The sequence below is a fragment of the Ambystoma mexicanum genome, chromosome 5q (genome assembly GCF_040938575.1).
Source record: "Ambystoma mexicanum isolate Mex_15411 chromosome 5q, UKY_AmexF1_1, whole genome shotgun sequence".
Lineage (NCBI taxonomy): Eukaryota > Metazoa > Chordata > Amphibia > Caudata > Ambystomatidae > Ambystoma > Ambystoma mexicanum.
The window spans coordinates 146,395,073-146,418,102 of NC_090933.1; positions in this window are offsets into that span (position 1 = coordinate 146,395,073).

A 23,030-nucleotide genomic window follows, 5' to 3' on the forward strand; every position below is an offset into this window, starting at 1 on the left:
CACTGGATTGAGCATCAAAATCTGGCATCTCTCCCACTCCTTTGACCGATTCAGGTGGTATGAACTCCGCAACGAGTGACTCGTGCGGAATGAGGTCTTCCTCCATAGGTGCTGTCCCACTGCCAGTCACCATATTCAAGTTGTAATTTAAGGCACGCTTAGCCTTAGCGCTGCGTTTGAGGTCATTCGAACGCTTTTTGCACTCTTGCGCCATGCGCACCTCATGGCCGAATGCACTCACATGTTCCGCAACTTGCTTCCAGTGGGTATCACGATGGACAGATGTAGTTTGGCAATTAGGCCCCACTAGCATGTCATGGCTGTGGTCCCGCACGTAGTTCAGGAGGAAGACCACTTCCTGGTCGCAGAAAGGCTTCTTCCTCAACATGAAGGAGGTTGTGGCTGTGTGTGGGGTCCCAGCCTGTGCTGCAGGTGCAACCTTCCTCCTCTTGGATTGTGGCGCAGACCCTGGCTGGCAAATGCTGCCCTGATCAATATGGCCAGTGGCACCGGTGGATTGAGCCAAGGGAGTGGCAGGTAGAGGGACGACCAAAGGCCTGACTTGCGTCAGTGGCAGCTGGGTGCCCTCTAATGGACCCTGCACAGCAACATCCGCTGTGGCAGGGTCATTGACCGCGACTGTCCTGGTTGGTAGACTCACAACCGGGGTGTTGTTGGCTGCATCTGCCCCTGCACTTGCCAACACCCGGCTGGTCGGGGCAGCAGATGACATTACTGCCCCAGGGACACGTGTCTCGGTCAGGGCAGCCCTGCATGCACCTACGATTTGCCTCCTGCCCTGTTGGAAATCTTCCAGGGACTCTTCAAGTGCCAACGCAGCCTGCACTGGCAGACCCTGAGCCTGGGTGGTGGTGTCCACAGCTGCACCTGCAGCTTCCACTAGCCTTGAGCCCATGGCAGTCGATGAAATGGACTGCTGGGTCACATGGGCGCCAGTGTCAGATGCAGAAGCTGCATCTCCCGGAACCACAGGGGGTGGTGGCATGATTGCACCGACACATGGCACAACATCGTGCCCAAGTGACGCCCCCCTGCCTCTTCTCACTCTGCGGCCACCCTGGACATCCTGGAGTCCCCCTACTCCCTGGTCACCGCGGCCACATCCCTGACCACGCCCGCCACGAGGAGTACACCCAGCTGAGCGCCCCTCACCTTTGGTGGCCTCCCAACCATGGCACAGATGGAGTAGTGCCGGCACAGATGGAGAAGTGCCAATGGCAGGTGTACACCACAATTGTCCTGGGCAATTGGGGTGAAGGGGGTGGGATGCAAGATGTTAACAGCACCCCTGCACCTGCAAGGCTGTATGTGACCCCGGTGATGAAGTGACGGGTCACGCAACACCCAGGCACCCCAAAACTGCAGTAAAACCGTGCACGCAGCCCCTGCAGCCTGCGTGCGTGGAATTAACCTCCTGCAGTACGCGGTGGACACACAGGCTACTATGAGCACGAAAACGGGTACGCGATACATAGGGGCACTTGCAGTGGGAAAAATAGCGTGCGCGACTCACCATCAGACTAGCGCGATGATGAAAAACACGCATAGCCAATACCCCCGCCAAAAGAAGAGATACGTCCTTGATCCGCTGTGAAGGTTTGATGGCGCGCGAAACAACACGAAGTAGCAACACACACATCGGTCTTCACGAAAGACACGTACAGTGAACTGCTGGCCCCGCTCACCTTTAACCCCTGCTGAGGGAAATACCTGGGCGCGTCGCACAAGCCTTTTCCTCGAATTGCACGCATTCACACACAGACATGTGATTTTTTCACGTGCTGATCCACTATGCACCCGTGTTGAGGGAAACGCCCGTGCGCGCTACGTCACAGATGCTCTTACGTGCTAAGGGCCTTTTCTCGAATTACACGCTGACGTGCAATTTTTTCACGTGCCAAATCACTCCGTATCAAGCTGGCCACGCGAAAAAAAACGGAAGACCATGCTCCTGCCCAAAAGGCGAATTTCCTGCCCCCAAGAGCCCCAAGCACGCTCCCACCTGCCATCTGCTGCTGCCTGCCTGCCTGCTGGCCATGTGCCCTGCTATTTGGTGCCTGCACATCAGCCATCTGCAGGGGTCCAGTTGCCGTGTCCACCCCTGGTGGAACAGAAGACTCCCGACTGGGATACCATCGCTCCACAGCCCAGCCCCAGGACCCAGTTGCCCACCCACGCCTGCCTCGGGGGTCGCCATGTCGAGGCAAACACCATCCGAGACCACTGACGACCCCCAGCCAGAGAGGCAGAGGGCCACCAGCTTCAGTGAGAAGGAAGTTGGTGTCCTGGTGGAGCATGTCCTGGGGCATTATGTTGCCCTCTTTACACCATTGCGCGCCGACAAGGAAGGACGGGAGAGGATCTGGGAGGACGTTGTGGTTGCCATCAACGCGGAGGGGGTGGTAACCCGTGACAGCAAGCATGTCCGGAAGCGCTGGGAGGACTTCAGGTCCAGGACCCTCAACAAAGCCCGGCGCCTCGTGAAGGCAGAGGATTCAGAGGGGTGCCGGGTCCACCTGAGCAACATCCAGATGAGTGTCCTGGAACACCTAAGCCCAGCGCCCCACACCCAGATCCTTTGGAGGAAGACCCGTCTGGAGTTGAGCGGTAAGTGGCCATGCATTGCTGTGTGAAACAGGGCATGTTGCAGTGTGCTGGTAGTCAGCTACTTGCCTGTATGTGTAACATAGGCCATGTATGGATGTGTGTGCGCTGGGACATCATGGTAATGCATGTGAGACTAGTAAGGTGTGAACCACATGGATGATGCATGTGTTCCAATGAGACATGGGGAGTTGCATCCGGATTGCACACATGAATGCATGCCAGTCCCTGTTCTTGGACATGGGTGGAGGTGAGAGATGGGTGCTGCTCTCATGTACATGTATGGTGTGCATGTCTGTGTGTCTCTGTGCGGAAGAGGCGTGGCTCACCATGGTCAGGGCGGAGTTCTCCATGCGTCGGTCGTTGAGGCGGGCTGAGTGCCTCGAGGCAACTCGCAGGAAGTTGGAACAGTCCATGAGTGCATCCCTGCGAGACCTCGGGGCTAGGACAGAGTCCCGCCTCCAGGAGATAGACATGGAGTTCAATGATGCCCTGGCCCACAACATCACATAGTGAGCTGCAAGACTTGCCCGCTGCCAATGTATATAGTTAGTTAGTGATAGGTTTCCTTTCTTTTATTTATTATTTTGGGACTCTTGGACAATGCCCTACGTTTTTGTATATAGTTGTAAATTAGGTAGGGTTTTGTATATAGGTTTCATTTCATTTGTTGGGCTCATGGACCCTTGTTGCAATATTTGTACATAGTTGGACAGTGGATTTTTTTTCTAACATCATTTACCCTCACCATGGATCAATGGATTTTTGGATTTTGGTTTCCTTTGGATTTACTTTGGTGGACAAGGATTTTTGACAAACTTTATTTAGGATTCATTTGGATTGTGTCATCATTATTATTATTTTTTTATTTGTACATGCCTTTTTTTCTTGTTTATGATTATTTACATGCTTTGAATCATTTTTATTATTTTTGTGCACAATACATTTTGATTTCTTAATTCCATGTGTGGTATTTCCTCTTTGGTTTACTACATGTCACAATGTGGGTTTACACAATCACTCGCACCCAGTGTGTGTGTGTGACGGACATGTGTTGATGTGCATATTTGACTTTTGGTTAGTGACAAGTAATAGGCCTTTCAGTGTGGGGTGGATGGGAAACTTGATTGTGTCTAAAGACTGGGGTGGCGTGCAGTGGGATTTTGCTCGACATGAGGCCCATGAATGTGCATCTTCATGACATGTTGGGTGGGGACCTGAGTCGGGGCCTGACCCTCAATGCTGGGTGGATGTGGGTGCTGGGGGATATGAGTCGGGGCATGACCCTCAATGCTGGGTGGATGGGGGTGCTGGGGAACATGAGTCCGAGCCTGCTGGAAGGTGCCAGTCAATGCTGGGTGGATGGGGGTGCTGAGGGACATGAGTCAGGGCCTGACCCTCAATGCTGGGTGGATGGGGGTGCTGGGGGACATGAGTCGGGGCCTGACCCTCAATGCTGGGTGGATGGGGGTGCTGGGGAACATGAGTCGGGGCCTGCTGGCAGGTGCCCCTAAATTCTGGGTGGATGGGGGTGCTGGGGGACATGAGTCGTCCCTGACCCTCAATGCTGGGTGGATGGGGGTTCTGGGGTCCATGAGTCGGGGCCTGACCCTCAATGCTGGGTGGATGGGGGTGCTGTGGAACATGAGTCGGGCCGGCTGGCAGGTGCCCGTCAATGCTGGGTGGATGGGGGTGCTGAGGGACATGAGTCGGGGCCTGACCCTCAATGCTGGGTGGATGGGGGTGCTGGAGGACATGAGTCAGGGCCTGACCCTCAATGCTGGGTGGATGGGGGTGCTGTGGAACATGAGTCGGGGCCTGCTGGCAGGTGCCCGTCAATGCTGGGTGGATGGGGGTGCTGGGGGACATGAGTCGGGCCTGACCCTCAATGCTGGGTGGATGGGGGTGCTGGGGGACATGACTCGGGGCCTTCTGGCAGGTGCCCCTCAATGCTGGGTGGATGGGGGTGCTGGGGGACATGAGTCGGGGCCTGACCATCAATGCTGGGTGGATGGGAGTGCTGGGGGACATGTGTCGGTGCTCACTTGTGCGTGGTGATATGTGGGCTGGCTGGGGGGCTTCGCCAGGGTGGATGGGCTTCCTGTGGGGCATGGCCAGGGGTGCAGTGTGTTCCACTGTGTTGTGGTCTGCCTGCAGGCCCTAGGGAGGGGGGAGAGGGCACACCTGGGAGGACACACACTGCCAATTCGTTGGGGCACACCCGAAATACACGTACCCTGCTCGCACAGGGCCAATTGTGGGTAAAACTTCCCGCGCACCCCCGAAATACACGTAGCCTGCTCGCACTGGGCCAATCGCGTGTAAAACTTCCCATGCACCCCCAAAATACACGTACCCTGCTCGCACAGGGCCAATCATGTGTGATTCTCCCCGCGCACCCCCTAAATACACATACCCCGCTTGCACAGGGCCAATCGCGTGTAAAACTTCCAGCGCACCCCCGAAATACACGTACCCCGCTCGCACAAGGCCAATCGCATGTAAAACTTCCCACGCACCCCCAAAATACACGTACCCCGCTCACACAGGGCAAATCGCGTGTGATTCTTCCTGCGCTCCCCCGAAATACACATACCCCGCTCGCACAGGGCCAATCACGTGTAAAACTTCCTGTGCACCCCCGAAATACACGTACCCCGCTCGCACAGGGCCTATCATGTGTGATTCTTCCCGTGCACCCCCGTAATACACATACCCCACTCGCACACAGGGCCAATCACATGTGATTCTCCCCGCGCACCCTCAAAATACACACACCCTGCTCGCACACAGCCAATCGCATGTGATTCGCCCCGCGCACCCCCGAAATACACGTATCCTGCTCGCACAGGGCCAATCGCTTGTGATTCTTCCTGCGCACCCCCGAAATACACGTACCCTGATCACACAGGGCCAATCGCGTGTGATTCTCCCCGCGCACCCCCGAAAAACACGTGCCCCGCTCGCACAGGGCCTATCGCATGTGATTCTCCCCGCGCACCTCCGTAATACACGTACCCGGCTCGCACAAGGCCAATCGTGGGTAAAACTTCCCGCGCACCCAGAAATACATGTACCCCGTCGCACAGGGCCAATCGCGTGTGATTCTCCCCACACACCCCTGTAATACACGTACCCCGCTCGCACAGGGCGAATCGCGTGTGATTCTCCCCGCTCACCCCGAAATACACGTACCCAGCTCGCACAGGGCCAATAGCATGTAAAACTTCCCACGCACCCCCGAAATACATGTACCACACTCGCACAAGGCCAATGGCATGTAAAACTTCCCATGCACCCCCGAAATACACGTACCCCGCTCGCACAGGGCCAATCGCATGTAAAACTTCCTGCACACCCCCGAAATACATGTACCCCGCTCGCACAGGGCCTATCACGTGTGATTCTCCCCGCACACCCCCGTAATACACGTACCCCACTCGCACAGGGCCAATCGTGTGTGATTCTCCCCACGCTGTGGGGTACGTGTATTCGGAGGGGTGCGCGGGGAGTTTTTCAGGCGTATTCATGGTTGGGGCTGTATTCTAGTCCACTGGCCTGTGCGCCATGTACGGGATTTGTGCGCTGTTCATGGCGCACGGGGAGGGGTTGGGGGCATAACTGGCGCTGCTGCAGGGTCGCTGCGCCACTCTGCGCCACGGCTGGTTATGGATGTTTAAATCCATGAATACGCTGTGCGCGGAAATGGATTTTGAAACACGCGTGCCAGCCGCGTGCGCCACTTGTGCACTGAATTCTATGAATTACCCCCTAAGTGTCAGTGGGTAGATCATCATAATAAATGGCAGCACCAACCGGGCCATCACGCCAGCCAGTGTCAGCTGTTAGCATTGGGCAGTTCCATATGGTCTCTCCTCTTACTTCCGACCAACTGTCAATCATACCTACTGCCACTATTGCAGGTCCAAAATGCATACCCTTTGTGAGGATACTGTTGTTTAATTTCACATTCTGAACATTGCCCCCTACCATCTGTGTAAAAGGTTTTTTCCTGTCAGAATTCAGGGACCAGTACCATTGATTCTAGTATATATGAAGGGACATCATGCACTGGAATGGGACCAGCAAACATATCAGCCCCCCAGGAATGGATACATTCTTAGCAGCCTGACTGTACTGCCCCTACAGTGAATAACCTGAAGCAGCACATGAAGCTAAATTAATGGCAGGGAAATAACTATTCAGCAGCCCAGCCTCAGCAAACAAATCGAGCACAGACAGACATAACATCATAATATATCATCATGTCCATCCACAGGTACAGATGCTCAATGCCATACTGGTGATAATCATTGCAATAGGTGTAATATCATACGTCTCTATTAAATCAAAATTATTTACAAAGCTGATGATGAGTGCTGATGCCTGCTTGAAAATTCCCAACGGAATGTACTTTGCATGCAAGGCCATACCTAAGTTGTATGATGCAGTGGTTCTTGCAGTAAGAAAGACATTGGACAGGCCTGAGCGGATCCATGTCTACTACACAACCAACATGTGCACGAGTGGCAACATCCCCGATTCATGGCAGTACTGGATCACCTTTCCTTGTAGTGGTGATGAAAGTGAGCACAAGTAGTCATCACAGCATACCATCCACCATTACAACAATGTATGCAGCAAGCTTTGATGGCAGGAACTTCAGGTGCAGATGCCTTGGGAAATGTGATTTAGTGGGTGTCACAGAGGCTAAGACACCAGCAGCTATGCTTGAGCTCTGTAGCACCAGAAAATGGGTTGAATGTCATGTTTGCCCTAAGGGTGGGGAACACTACAGCATGTCGCATGTTTTGTACATGTTCCTCCCTTTTTGGTAACACATATCAGTAATTGCTCTCTTGACCGCGAAATGCTTGCCATGTTAGTTCGTATTTGATCTCATGCAAGTCAGCCATGCAGCACCTGGAATGATTTGCTTGTGCTGCAATACAATCTTCCACACCACTAGCTGGAAATGTTTGTGCTGGCTCATAGAATTAAACATTGCGTATGCTCAACCCCCCCCCCCCCCCCCGTGGGAGCAAAGTAATGATGCAAGTGATGACAGCCACCATCACAGGCAAGCATTGGATCAGGCATTCTATATTTTGGCTCAGTAGCAGCACACACAATGGAGGTCATTACGACCCAGGCGGTAAGTACACCAACTTTACCACCATGGTGTAAACTATGTTTACACCATGGTGGATGGCGGATTTACCGCCCCATTCCAAGGTGAGTGGGGCGGTAAATCCCCATTTCCCATTTACCCTTCCCCATTCCCATTTTTGCCCCATAGGGCATAATGGGAGTGGGGAAGGCGCTAATTATGGCACCGTAAATTACGGTGCCGTAATTAGCACCAAGGCGGTTTAGCGCCATGGATTTTAACGCCTGCTAAAAGCAGCTGTTAAAATTGGAATCAGGCGTTAAGGGTTAACGACGGCGTTAACCCTTACCGTCTGGGTTGTAATGACCTCCAATATGTCTATTGTGTGCTGCAGTTGTTCCTGAAAGCCAAATGTGGGGGTCATTGTTGTGCATCATGAAGAGAGGGATTTCCATTGATTAACTTGTTAGAAAGTAAATTCTTCAATAAGACAATGCAATATGGATGAATCAGACATGTCCCATCTGATGAGGCAGCTGATGTCAATCTTTAATGATGGTCCACACGTGCAATGCATCAAAGACAACATATTTTGGCATCTTTGATTGACTCTATCTTAATGTGAACATGGTTGCATTATAAACTGTGAGCGTTGGACATCTTGAGAACCTACAGTTTACACTTTCAGAATTGCCCTTGTGGGAAGATTTCTAGAACATGTGCTCACAGAGAAGAGGTTTGATGGGCAGGCATCAGTTGAGCATTTCCATGAGCCAGCAAGAGCTCTGTCATCTGGCAATCCCCTCTTACCAAGTCTGACTGTTTCTGCTAGAGGGCGGAATCCAAAGAAGTGTGGGAAACTCTCCCAACCAACACCTCTATGGGAGTCACTATGTGATTCTACTTTCTTCAACGTTTTATGAACACCAGCTTATGGAATTGGGCCCCGTGTTTCACAGATATTGGATGCATATTTAATTGACGCATTCTGATTAAAACATGATGTTGACCCACCACAGTATTCACTCTACAAGTTGGCGGTTTGGCCAGAAGAACTTGCTTGTGCAGCAATTGATATCCTAAGTGGCCACCAAGCTAGTTTGCTATCAGATCTCTTTTTGGTGCTTCTGGTGCAATTTTCTCAAACAAGAGACGCCTCTCTGCACCTCATGTCGGAACAATTTAAATTCTTCAGAATGAGAGAGCAACACCTCCCAACATATGTATGCACAAAGTGTCTCCCAGGATCATGAAGCCACTTCCTTGTCATATTCTGTTTTAAACAATTTTAATTTCCATACATGATGTCCATATGATTTCAGACATACAAAGCCTATTATTTAATTGACTAACTGTTTTAGTGACAAAAGTGACCCATTCTAACTAATGTTACTGGAATATAAATTATATGTTTTAATATAAGACTATCATGTAACTTTTTTAAATTTTTGCTGTACAAACCCTAACCATTAAAAGCCCACATACAATTCTGATATAAATCACATTTTGTTAAAATACATGACATGACAGATCCATAACACATAACATACGACAACAACAAAGATAAGTGTGTATCCATTTTTCATAGAAATATATATTAGTAATTGACCTATGCATGTTTACATTTCAGGTTACACCACTTACAATTGTATACGTGCGTATCTCATCACTGCACTAGTTGCTGATGGCTTCTGATTCAGGCTACCTTAATGATGTATTGCCCAACAGGTTTTGGCGGTACTGGTCTCAGCAATTCTAATGAACCCATCTTTCTGCAGTGCAATGCAGTTTCAGTGGGGGCATACGTCTATCTGGGGTTGAAGTATTATTTATTTAATAGTTTAAACCACTCAACTAATTTGAAAGCAGCACAGCACTGTACACGGTGTAGGTATATAGGTTCTGGGCGGGTGTCTTTTAACAGTAGCCTTGTACTGTGAGTTTCTTGCAGTCTGTTTGTCATTCCTTGCATATTTTGGGATTAGTCCTTGCCCAGGTATTGTTGAAAAAGCCATATTCTGAGAGCTTTGTAGAATTGGGCAATTGTGGGGTCATTCCAAGCCGATGCAGAGAGCATGTCCCAGTGGTTGGTTATGTTATGTTATGTTATGTTATGTTAAAGGCTTTTTATATTGCACTCTATCACCACCTGCGTGGTCCCCTGGTATTCTGGTGGATCTGTAAGGTGAGATGGTGAGGGCGTCTGGACGTTAGTGGGGCTGAGCTGTTGAAAGCTTCAGTTCGGTTTACACAGTTCGCTGTCCTTAGGTGTGATTGCCGGTTGGTAGCCGTTGTATGCTGTTGTGCAAGGCTATGTCTGGTTTGTTTTGTTGTTGTGGTGTAGTGAAGTGCTTGTGATTTGTTGTGCTGTAGAGATATGGCTGTGTTTAGTTCAGAGGTGGAGCGGTATATGCAGAGGGGTGAGTTTTTTGTACAGTTGGCAAGTGGCATCGCTATCTAGGTGTGATGCTTGCAAATCTCTAACAATGCTATCTAGGTGGGATGCATGCAACCCTCCACAATTCTGTCTACATTTGATGCATGTTAATCTCCGCAATTATATCTAGATCTGACACATCCAAATCTACACTATTCTGCCTAGATATGACACATGTTAATCTACACTATTCTATCTAAGGGTGACACATGCTAATCTTCACAATTCTACCTGGATGTGGCACCTTCTAATCTCCACAATTCGAACTAGATGTGACACATGCACATCTCCCCATTTCTATCTATATGTGATGCATGCTAATTTCCATAATTCTATCTAGACGTTACACATGTTAATCTCCACAATTCTATCTAGGTGTGATGCATGCTAATCTCCACAATTCTATCTAGATGTGACACATGCTTATCTGGTGCGTGATAAAAGAAGGATTCTTTGCAGATCATCTATTTGCAGTTAAAATGCGATTCAAGCCGGTTGTTCGATTTGATGTCTGAGGAGATTGTACCACCAGATAAGTGAAGCTTAGCAGCCAGGTACATTGGTGTATGTCTCGTACCTGCTTCGCAGATAATGCATGCAGTCTTGAACAGTATCTTGGAAAACAAGAGAGGTGAAGGCTGGAAGGTTTAGAATTAATCGTAACCTCTGACATTGCCATTGGCAACCTTCTTGACATCATTCTTCAGCCTGCCAAGCTATTACAGACAGGGAAACAATCAAATTCAAATCAAGCTTGGTCCCACCCCAAAAGGAGCAGTCCAGTCCAAACTGCTTTGATAGAACCCATCGGCACAAGACCACAATCAGACTTAGATATGTTTCAGGCCTCATTGGTTGTCATCAGTTAGGGCTAACTTGGGTCTATAGGCCCAGCAGACTTGGGCCCCACATCTTGGCATACCCATCCCACTCACGTTGGCTAAAGCAAAACAAAGGAGGGGATGGCTGGAAGGTTTAAATTAATCTTAAGTGCTGGAATACCTATCGGGAACCCTCCAATCATTCTTCAGCCTGTATTACCATTTCAGAAAGGAGAAAAACTATATGCAAAACAGGATTGGCCACACCTCTAAAGGGGCAGTCCAATCAAAACTGCTTGGTCGCATTCCTTCTGCATGAGACAACAGGCAATCCCAGACATGTGTCAGCCTCATTAGCCATCATCAGTGAGGTGTAATGTGGGTTTCTATGGTCAGCATGTCTGGGACCTATGACTAGCCATGCCCATCCCATTGGGGGTGACTAAAGCAAAACAGAAAAGATGGGGGATAGAAAGTTTTGAATTAATATTTTCCTCTGCCATTACTATGGGCAACACTCCAGACCATCATTATTCTGCCTTTCAATCCATTAGAGAAATGGGAAAGACCATATGCAAACCAAGCTCTGTCCAACTCCAAAAGAGGTTGTCCAGTCTGAACTGCTTAGTTACATCCCTTCTGCAGGAGACCACAAGCAACCCCAGGCACATTTCAGCCTCAATGGGCCTCATCAGTGGGGTATAGCTTGGGCCTTTAGGCCCATCATTCTCAGGGCCAAGGTCTGGGCATGTGTTGCCTATTTGGGGGGACTAAAGCAAAAAATAAAAGGTGATGGCTAGAAAGTTTAGAATTAATCTTATCCTCTGGCATTGTGCTGGGCAACACTCCAGAACATCTTTCATCAGCCAGCCATGCAGTTTTAGAAAGGAGAAAGACAGAATGAAAATAATGATTGGCCCCACCACAAAATGGGTGGTTCAATCCGATCTGTTTGGTCGCATTCCTTCTGCACTAGACCATAAGCAACCCCAGACATGTTTCAGCCTCATTGGCGTCATCATAGAGATTTAGCTTGGGTCTCTATGCCCAGCATGTTTGGTACCTACATTTACGCATACCCATCCCATTTTGGGTGACTAAAGCAAAACAAAAAAGGTGAGAGATATAAAGTTTAGAATTAATTTATTCCTCTGACATTGCATTGGGCAACACTCTGGACCATCATTCTTCATCCTGTCATGCCATTACAGAAAGGGGAACTGCCATATGCAAATCAAGGTTGGTCGAAGCACAAAATAGGCGGTCAATTCCAAACTGCTTGGTTAAATCCCTTCTTTATGAGACCACAAGTGACCCCAGACATGTTTCCGCCTCATAGGGCATCATCAGTGAAACGTAGCTTAGGCCTCTAGGCACAGCAAAATCGGGACCCACGTCTGGGCATATCTGGCCCAGTCGGGTGACTAGAGAAAAACAAAAAAGGTGCTGGCTAGAAGATATAGAATACATCTTATCCTCTAGCATTGTGTTGGGCAACACCCCAGAGCATCATTCATCAGCCTCACAAGGCATTACAGAAAGGGGAAAAAAACCATATGCCAGTCTCCATCACTAGGTATGCTGGTACACATAGTCCTTCAAAAAAGAAACACCACTGGTTGGAAAAGTGCACAACAGGTATGAAGCAATGACACTCGACATAGTCATCCAGGTACAGTAGGAAGGGAAAGTGACTAGGGCCCTCCCTACTGTCACACCCCTCAACTGGGACAGGATCTTTCTGTAACTTTTGTTCGGGCAAGATTGCTGGTAATGATTCAGAGTTTGGCTTTCAGATTCGGAAGGAGCCTGTTCGAGAAGATTATCTGTCCTCTATGCTTCTGCGGACCCTCTGATGTGGGCCTGGGCTACCTAATGGTTGGGAGTCTTCCCTCTGGGCTTTGGTCTTCTGTCTGAACCCAATTGTATCTCTCTTTGTGTTGTTAAGATCTTCTACTTCTTTAATCTCAGGAGTAAGGTATTTCCATGCACCATTTGGGCTGTTGGATTGGTGGTGACATATTATATGTCACAAATGACATAAGTGAGATTTCCAAGGTTCAAGAGGCCTAACCTTACCTCTCCTCTGAAGTCCGCATTGAGATGTCCAGCTCCGACATCTAAGAAGTGTTTATGGGCCAATCATGATTTGGTGCAATCAGCGTTTATGTCCCTTTGGGTACTTCTACCATCAGCACAGTCTTGACTAGTGCCTTGCCTCTAGGTTGAACTATCACCCTCTTGTCTACATGCAGGTTACACCACATGGCCTGGGTAATACCTTGGTAGGGACTCGGGCAGTCTTAATCAGTCACACTATTCTCAACATCCCCTTTGGCTGTGGGTGATCTCTGTATTGGTACCTGAATGATCCGACTATGATACCACGTGTCACAGATGGCCTTCTCTAGAACACTCCAGCTTGCAGAGAGGTTTTAATGGTTTTTATTAGAATGTATGCAAAGGGGCTCACAAAGGACCACCTCCCTCTCTCTTGTCTATCATGGGCTTTTCCCTCCCTTCCCCAGGCATCCCGAAACCCAGTGATTGTCACTAAAGATCATTAACATACATTGACCATCTAAGACTCTGGCTGGCTGTTTGTGATGGTGAAAAGGCAAACACCTTCTCTCGCCACGTGCATCAAATAATTTCTAGGCAAATCCAAATCCTATCCAGGGGTCCCACAAAATCACTATGGTCCTCACAACTCGGTAAAGCGTCTTACAAATGCCCAGGCTCCACTTGCCCTTTCCTTCCATGACCATGTACTCATTCCCACAATCTTCTCTTTCTCTCTTTTCACTTCATTATACTCTCCTCCCAGCTATTATTCCCACTGTCTCTTCGTCTCTCCTTCACAATCCCTTTTATGTCCCTATGATGTTTCTCACTCTCTCTCTACTACTGTTTAATTCTACCCTCCAAGCATACCCTTTATTTCTCTCTCCACCCACTATTCTTCACTATGCAGTCACCCATTCCACTCTCCATTAAACTCTACTTTCCATACTCTCTACTTGTCACCCTCTACTACTGCTACACTCCACTACACTCTTCTCCCATGGCACTACACCACACTCTACTAGTACCCCCACTGCACTGAACTAAACCATCACCTTCTCCATAGTCCCCTTCCTTTCACATTCTCAGTCACCCTTCTCTACAACAGTCAGACCATTACACGCTCCCTTCATCTCACTCACTCACCTTGCACTCACTCTGATACCCAAGTACCACTTTAACTCAACAGGGAATACCTCACCTTACTCACACTCTTGGCAATTCTCCTTTATACTCTGCCGCACAATCCTTCCTCAATCTGGTTCCTTGGTCTTCCTACCCAAACAGCCACACAGCCCTGCCATCTTTGCCGTCTTTTATATTCCCCTCCACCCTGCCATTGGCTCCCACTGTCAGCTGGTTCCCTGGGATCCTGTAACCCATGAATCAGGTTCAAATGACCAAAACCCATTTAACAGGCTTTCCTCCCCAACCCCTTGTTTCACCTGAGCCTTTGCATTGCTCTTGGGTTGTGTGTGGCATTCTCCAGCCGCTTTGCCTGCTGTTGGCAGCTCTCTCCAGTGCACTGCTAGTTTAAACTTCCACCACAGCGTTGTGGTTGGAAAATGGGACATTGTACATTGATATTTCAGGTTGAAGGGTTTTGTTAAGCCTTTCTAAACCCACCATAACTTTACTGGTGTTTGTTAAGCATGCCGCAGCTCTACAACCACAACACTGTCAGACTACATTACACTGATGATTCCTAATACGGGTGAAACCTGGTATGTTGTTGTCTGCAATCTTGAGAAATGTATGTCTGGGGTTCATTAAGCCATAGCTATGTATACAGTATTACTGTCCTGTGAGGCACAATCAATTTCCTGGAGCATTAGTCAATTCCACAAGGAAGGGCCCTCTGGAAGTGTTGCTGCGCTCCAGCAGGGAAGAGGTCAAACACACAGTCATTTCTGCACTGCCTTTGGCAAGGGGGCACAACACACACAAATGAAAAATGTTTCATTCTCCCTCAGGAGACATGGGCCTGTATTGGGAGAAGAACTTCTTGACTAACCCTCCTTCTAGTATGAATTGAGAGCTGTTCAATAGTGGGCTTCATTGCAACCCATGATTACCAAATCTCAGCAAGACATACTGCAAAGTTGCCAGAGAGTACATATACAAGTACAGCACCAGTTTATCACCACTGACTTTATCAAGCTTTGACACTGAGATCAACATCCACACGATTGGTTGGGATGGGTTGAGCGAGGAGGAGTAAAGCTGTCCTACAATTACCTTAGCTAGCATCCTGGGGAAAGCAAGTTTAAGGTGATGATGTTGTTTCCCATTATTCCTGCAGATCCCTGCAATCCCTCGTTATTCTCCCTGCCATTAGTTGTGGGCAATAAGGGCTAGGGGTGGGAAGTGTCATGCACTCCATAACAGTAACTTGTGGTGGTGTTCAGGTCTAGCGGGCAGAGCCTTGCAACCCTGTTAATCAGGGGTCAAGTCCTAAACATGTAAGTGGGGGACTAATCAGCAAACGCAATGGGTTGTGACGTCACCAGGAATTAGCATATCAAGGTGAAATGCACATTTCATTACATTGGCTTTGCATAACCACCCATAATGAGCAGGACGAATGTCATTTGCCTTTCATAAAATCAACACACACAAAACCAAGACAGGATATTTTCTTCTAATAGTGTTTTTGAAAACATTAAAATGTATGCATGTTATAAACTCCAAGAACCAATACAAATGTTTTCCCTGGGAATGCAGTACCGAAATGGAATATTTTCCCTTTAGCTGTTTTGTTATTTTTGATCAGGGTATATAGTGCAGTGGTGAAGTGTCCGGCCAACAAACCTGACGACTTGATCCCGAGGTCTGCTTTAATTCATAAATTCAAAGAGGACATGCAATGTTTCTCTTTTAGCTGGGGGGTGGTCTGAGTCCACCCTCTGAATAAAGTGGAGGGACTCCGTCCCCCGCGTGTACCCTCGACTTGAGCCCTGCTGTTAATGGGTGATAGAGATCTCACGATTCTGTGGCCTTGCCTGATGTGCACACTACCAACTGCTGTCAGGATCCCTTGGTAGCTTGATATACTCCCAGGCCCATGAAGACTATGGTCATGGAGAGGGACTCTAAAGCCTTTCAGGATTGTGTGCCATTGAAGAGTGTGTGGAAGAGATCCTAATCACAGTACCAAGTGAATAGGTACAAATAGTTGGCCCTTCTTCTCTGCCATAGGAACTTATGTTCATTGCACTCCCATAACAGGATTCCAAATTGTTACTTGTCAGGTTTTGTTGCATTCAGAAGGATAAACGTTGCTATTTACAGGGTACCGTCCTAGACACGTGACCGGCACGCCACCTATAGAAATGAGGATAGCGTGACTGGAAAAAGCCCCAGCGAGTGATTCATTCTCATGGAAAAGAAAAGGTTCCAAGATTCCTGAAAAAAAGCAATTACTCTGCCCATATCTCCCTCACTTGAATCTTTATCCTTCAACACACACACTACCATGTGCTGGGAGGATCGCTCAGGGCAACAGGCTAGTCTTGGAAACAAAACTGGACCTGAAAGCATGGGTTCAAAACCTGATACCGTGTTCAGAGGCTGGAGTTTGATATAAAAAAAAAACACAATTTAAATTGTTATTTATACCAGACTACATTTCTCTGTTTTTTGGGCTGCTTTTCTTTTTAAATATGATCTCCTTTGAAAAATGTTTTTTTAATGGAATAAAGGGAAAGAACATAAACAGTCATCCTTCACAGACACAATTAAGCATATTTGCATCCCCGCCGCACTCATTCCTTGAGTTGCGCTTCAAAACATGCTGAAGCCCACTCAACCCCCCCAACGCATTCCCCCAGAAAATAATATGCTCACACAGAAGCCAGCACGCCCGAGTTCCAGGAAATGCTGTCCATGCCCCTGCCCTCTGGCACATTGGTGCCTAAACTAACACACTCTCGGATGATGCCCCGAATAATTCCTGACTTTTGAAGTTGTGCTAATGGGCATAACACCCTCACAGTAACACCCTCACAGTAACACCCTCACAGTAGAGCAGGACTCGGAGAGTGATATTGTTGACCATTGTCCTGTGAATGTTTAATCTCCTCTTCCAAACTTGTTTGGGGTTGGTTGGAGGAAAGTGTCATAAACATTTCAGTGCTAGTCCTGCAGGTGGCTCAGCACGGCTGTTATACTCTGTAAATGTCTCCCTCCTCCGAGGGTCCACCATTAAGGCATGCTCCTTTTCATTCTCCGTCTCCACCTTCTGCTCAGGTGCTTGCTTCTCTTCACTCCTCCCTTCCGCTTCATCCTGCCTGCCAGCCTCCTCATCGTCACCATCATTTCCACTATCCTTCTTAGACCCCCCATCAGTTTCACCAACAGACTCAGAATCAGAATCTTTTGGAGGTGGCAGAATGTCTGTGTGCCTCAGCAAACCAGACATCTCATATAACTTTGCCTCCCCATTTCACATCGGAGGTAGTCAAACACCCCTCCTCCTTCATCAAGATCGATGTATTTGCATACGGAGGGCAGTGCCTCTTCATCCTACTATCATATTGTTTTCTGGTTTCTTTAACAAAAAAAGCACAACAAAAGATTTACCAAACAAAATGTGTCCCTGTCCAAACAAAAATAAAATGTCTTCCAAATTGAGTTTGCATCCCTAAAAAACGGCCTTCAAAAAACGAAATGTCTTCCCAAACTACAGAAACATATAAAAATGGTTTCCCACAGCACACAATCCTCTCTGTGCAAAGAAATAAATTGCACAGCACCCGGGCAGGGGGAGCCAGCCAATCAGGTGTCCAGCAACGCAGGCTTGAACTGCTGGTGCAAGCCGGTGTTCCAAGCTGTCTGACAACCGCCATCTTGCCCTCACTCGTCCCCTTTTTTTTTTTTTGTAATCCTCCCTGCCCCCAACTTACCTTAAAGCGCCTGCGGCGGCATTCGCCACAGTGACATCTTCCTCTATGCACAGAACAGCCACCATGGAAAGGGAAGAGGGGTTCCATGCGGAGCCCCGCCTTCCCTTTCCATGGTGGCTATGTTGAGGAAGAATGTTCCGAGGTACAAAGGGATGACGCGCACCTCCCGTTGTAGGAAGGACCCCGGGCTGCCGCTTTGGTAACCCGGAGTGCTAATGGTCTTAACACCTGATTCGGCCCACTAGATCGTGTGTTATCCTCCTGGGGCCGATAACACTGATCCGGCCCACCAGATCAGGCGTTAATGCCACAGTCCTGACTCATCTTCCTGTAGTCAAACTGCAACAACAAAGTAAAAAGCAAGCTGCTCTTTTCCTTTGCCGAACTTGCTTTCCTCCTATAAACTTGCCCAATCCTCACGAGAAGACCAGAATAGCCTGTGAACATCACAATCTCAGCCAAATCCTCGTGTGACTGCTGAATTCGGTCACAGGCTGCTCCATCTGACCCAAAAGGCGTGAGTGTATGATTCTCGCCTGCACTCCCGCAGACTGATCTTGATCTGGCAATTGAGTGTGCAGGCGTTCATCATGGATGGTTGGGTGACTCACCCCTGCATTCCAATGGTCAGAATACCTGTCACAATCTCCATATGCACAACCAGGTGTACATGGTGGAGGGGATGGTACCATTCTACTCACGAATTCGATTTCCTACTTACAACTGAGATGAAGGAGCGGATTGTTCGTTCACCCCCTCTGGTAACCTTAGACGCATCATTTTGGATGCTCTGTAACATTCTCAAGTTTACAATTGCGTATAGAAATGGGAATATTTGACTCACTGGGTCGTCTCTTAGATGGAGCATAACTTAAAGAGCTTCCTGAAATGTGCCATTCATATCTGAAAAGCACAACTATCAAGATTACAAACAACGATGTATTTTCTTATGCAATGAAATAGGATTTCGAATAAAAATATATAACCAAGGTTAATGTGTTTTTTTTTCTCCTTTTCTTACAGTTATTTTAAACAAAAATCACATGAGTTTCACAAATTAAAAGAGGCCATCAAACGAGTGAACAGGGAGGAAATGAGACACTAGAAGACAGGCAATTGTCCAACTTGTTTCAAACAGAGGAGGAGTTGTGGTAATACACGGTATGTTCTTCCTTCTCCTGTGCTGAGCTCGAGTTCTCGACTTTACTGGTGCCCTCCAGCGAACAATCATTTTAGTTTTGGCGTATACGGCTGACAGCAATATTAAGTTTTCTAGCAGTGTTCTTAGTCCTTTAAAGTTTCATTGGTGCGCACGGGGAAGTTATGGTTCCCTTTTTATGAGGATGTTTTATACCTTTGCTCGGGGGTTATTTTTTTATTTTTTTTAAAGTCATATGCTGTGGGCATCCCAGTAAGATTCATAGTCAGAAAGATGCTTTGCTTATTAGCTGCGTTTACTGATGCCATAGAGTTGATGCTTGGAGGCGATCTGTGGCCCCGCGCCTGCAGTACAACGACTCCACACATTCATGCTTCTCCATAACTACATATAAAAGTGCCAGGCCTTCGGCCCTGCCAAAAATAATAAGACACGTGACTGGGGAAGATGTGTTTTCTTTCTTCAGAGCACACCTGACATGACTTCTGACAGAAATCAACCGGTGAAAGGCAGTCAAGGAAGGAGTCAGGACAGTATTCACACGGTGTACAGTCTTTCCATCAAAACTTTATCCATCAAAACTTTTTCATCACATTTTTTCCAATGAAAATATGTTCATAGAATGCATATTTGTGTGGGGTAAAGGGTTAATTTGCAGATTAGCTGCAACCATGAAAATATGCTTGGAGATATGAAGCAGATTTGAAGTCTACCGCCAAATCATTTCTATATAATAAATACATATCCCAAGTAGTTGATTCGGGATGCCTCGTTGAAAAGTCCACTTTACGGGGCTTTCCAGGTGGCCACTTAATAACAACATATAATTCGGCAGGAAAGCAAGAGTAACCCACACGTAGCCCCTGGCAAATGGGGCCCATCATCAATGTATAGGTTCCAGGGGTTTGTGGCCAAGGGTGCATTCTTCCATGACACAAATGTGCAGGCCAGTGCATTCATATCCTCATCCAACTGGTTCAGATGGCATCCCGCAGAAAATGATGTCTACACTGACCTTGCCTACATTCACTTCACCAGACACTTACTTCCTGCATTTACTTCAGCTTGCTTGTACTCCGCCTGCGTCTTCACATTGTCGAGGTGTTAATGGATGGTGTTAAGATTAGCTGTACGGGTAGGGTTGGAGACATGGTGGGGGATAGGGGTAAAATATGGGGTAGAAAAGAAGGAGGGTACAGAGGATATCCCCTGTAATGAAAAAGGGAATGTTTGGAGAAGGGAAAGACAGGAGAAGTAAAGGTATGGAGAAGTAAAAGTGACATTTACTGCAAAGTTAATGCAGGTGAAATATATACAAGGCCCCTATATTTTCATTCAATTTATTTAGGTTATTTTAAAAGCATGGGTCTAGACCCAGGAGACAGTGGAGTCCTCTATATTTATAAGTGGAGAGGACAATATTTTAAAAAAATGCATAGCAGTATGTGAGAAATGATAGGAGACAGCCAATTGAAGACATTACACTAAGTTGGGATTGGAGGGACTTAAGAATCCTTCACGGCATGGGTTCAAGTCCTAGAAATGTGCAATCTGTCATTTCTTTCCAACCATAAATGTGTGCTAGATGTCCTATAAAACAGTGTCCAAATAGGTCTTCAGTGTTTTTTGGAATGTTTTTTCCTGTGGGCTGCAGTCTGACTAAGATTGTCAATCGAGATCCTGTGGACGTGCCTTGAAACATCATGTGTGTGTGTTAGAACATATTTTCTGTTTGCTTGCGTAGACTAAATTAGGACACTCTTTCTTTTTTTTTGCTTTGACTGCTGACCTGACTTTTTGGAGCTTTACTTCCCTTGTCATTTTGCTCGTTCCTATGTGAAGCTGATCAGTCTCTAAGACGGTTAGAACCGGTGGAGACGAGAAAACGGCATACATCACCCTAAAGTGAAGTGCGATTAGGATACTTGGTATCCTTATGACATTTTCTTTTATGGCCATGTGGTTACGAATGCAATGTGTACAGGATGGGCTGGTGATAGCGTATATTTATTTGCTGTGTTTTGAACATTTAACTCTTGCAGTTTTGCAATTACTGCAAATGGCTACACGCAGAGGCTAGCACCAAAATGGCTGTTGCACAAGATATTCGTGTGTCCTGTGACCAAGTTATTCTTTGGCCTACTTCTTGCCATCTCAGGTCTGGAATTTCCATATATGACATGCACCTTAACTGGGAAGGCTCCTGCTTATCCGGGAAAAGTGGCAGTCTGCGTGTGTCGCCGGATGTGAGAACTGGGACTTTCTGGTCCCTGTCTACATCTGACCCCAGATTGTCTACTGCAGGGTAGCTTGTTTGTCTAGGGGCTGTCCATGACTGGATAGCCACTGCCTGTTTGAATTGCACTGATGCTTACCATTGGTGGACCATCACAAGCTTCCGTTTGCCTACAGGTTTCATTGCTTAGTGTGTATTTCAAAGGCCTAATACGATATTGAATATTTGTGTACTTACCAGTCTAACTGGAATAATTGGAGTGTATGCGTTTGTCTCTTTACTTACTGCTCTGCTACCTACCTTGATTGTATTTTAGTGGGCCTCATTCCGAGTATGGAGGTAACCATGCCGCTTTTAGTGGCGTGGCTACCCCCATAACCGGTACCAGGTCCGGGTTCCTTGAACGGGGAAATATCGGGCCATTCTGACCTTGGAGGGCCCAGCATTTCCCAATTCAAGGAACCCGGACCCGGTACATCCCCATTCCCATTTGAGCCCCCATAAGGCTCAATGGGAAAGGGGAGGATGATAACAACTGGCCCATTAATGACAGGCCCGTTCTTAGCATCCTGGTCTGCTCGCGGGACCCGCTAAGGATGCCTGGTTTTACCAGACGTCCTAAACTGGTCCCGCGAGCAGACCTCGTAATGAGGCGGTAGGGGCTTTAACGGCGCTGGCAGCTCTACCTGTGCCATTAACCCCCTACCGCCTGGGTCGTAATGAGGCCCAGTGTCTTCCTGTTCACCATAATAAGTTGGCCTCCCTAAATCCACATCAAGGTTGGTTTTGGAAATCTGTCTGAACAGAGTGTGACCTTTCCTTTTTTTCATCCTGTGGTTTAATTTCTGATGAGGTCTTAGGTCTGGGTTTTTGGGGACCCTGTAGATAGGAACAGTTTGTGTTCAAGCTAAAAGGGTTTCTTGGTGATAAGGACCTTCAAGAAAATGCAACCAGCCTTAAGGAGGATGTTGGTCAAGAGAGGCAATGTGTGAAGAGTGATTGGAGTCGGGTGACATAGTGGAAATGTTTGATGAGACATAGAAGTCAATGTGGCAGAGGTAATATGTGAAGAGTGATATGGGCTGGGCTTGCATAGAGGTAATGTTTGAAGAGTGATAGGAGTCAGGGTGGCCTGAAAGTAATGTGTGATGAGTGATAGGATTTTGGGGTAGGAGCCTGTTATAGGGTGAGGAGACCACGAAGGTGTCAGGGGGGCCTGTTAGAAGGAAGGTTCTACATTGTGTGTGTGAGACAACACACACATGGACTATGGTTTAGAAACTGCTGACACGCGCGATAAGTCATGAGCTGGCACCATGGTGTTCACAATTTTTTTCTGAATGTGATGTTTGTAGTACAGTTGTGCATTGATTCTGAACTCAAAATATTTTGCACAGGGTTTGAGTCATGGGTGAAAGAGTTTGGTGTCATCTTTTGTTTGATGCAGCACATTGGCCATCGGCCCTTCAGTCAGTTCTTGCTGGTGACTGGACAGTGGGTGCCACTGTTTAGGGAGTGTCTGAATGCTGTACATGGACAAAACGACCGCCCCAGTGGAATCAATGAAAGCTTGCTCCATCAGTAAATTGGAATCCAATGCAGGCCTATGATAGCAGCATCCGTGTCAACCAACCACAGCACAGTGCCACTCTACCACTATTAACGTGTAAACCT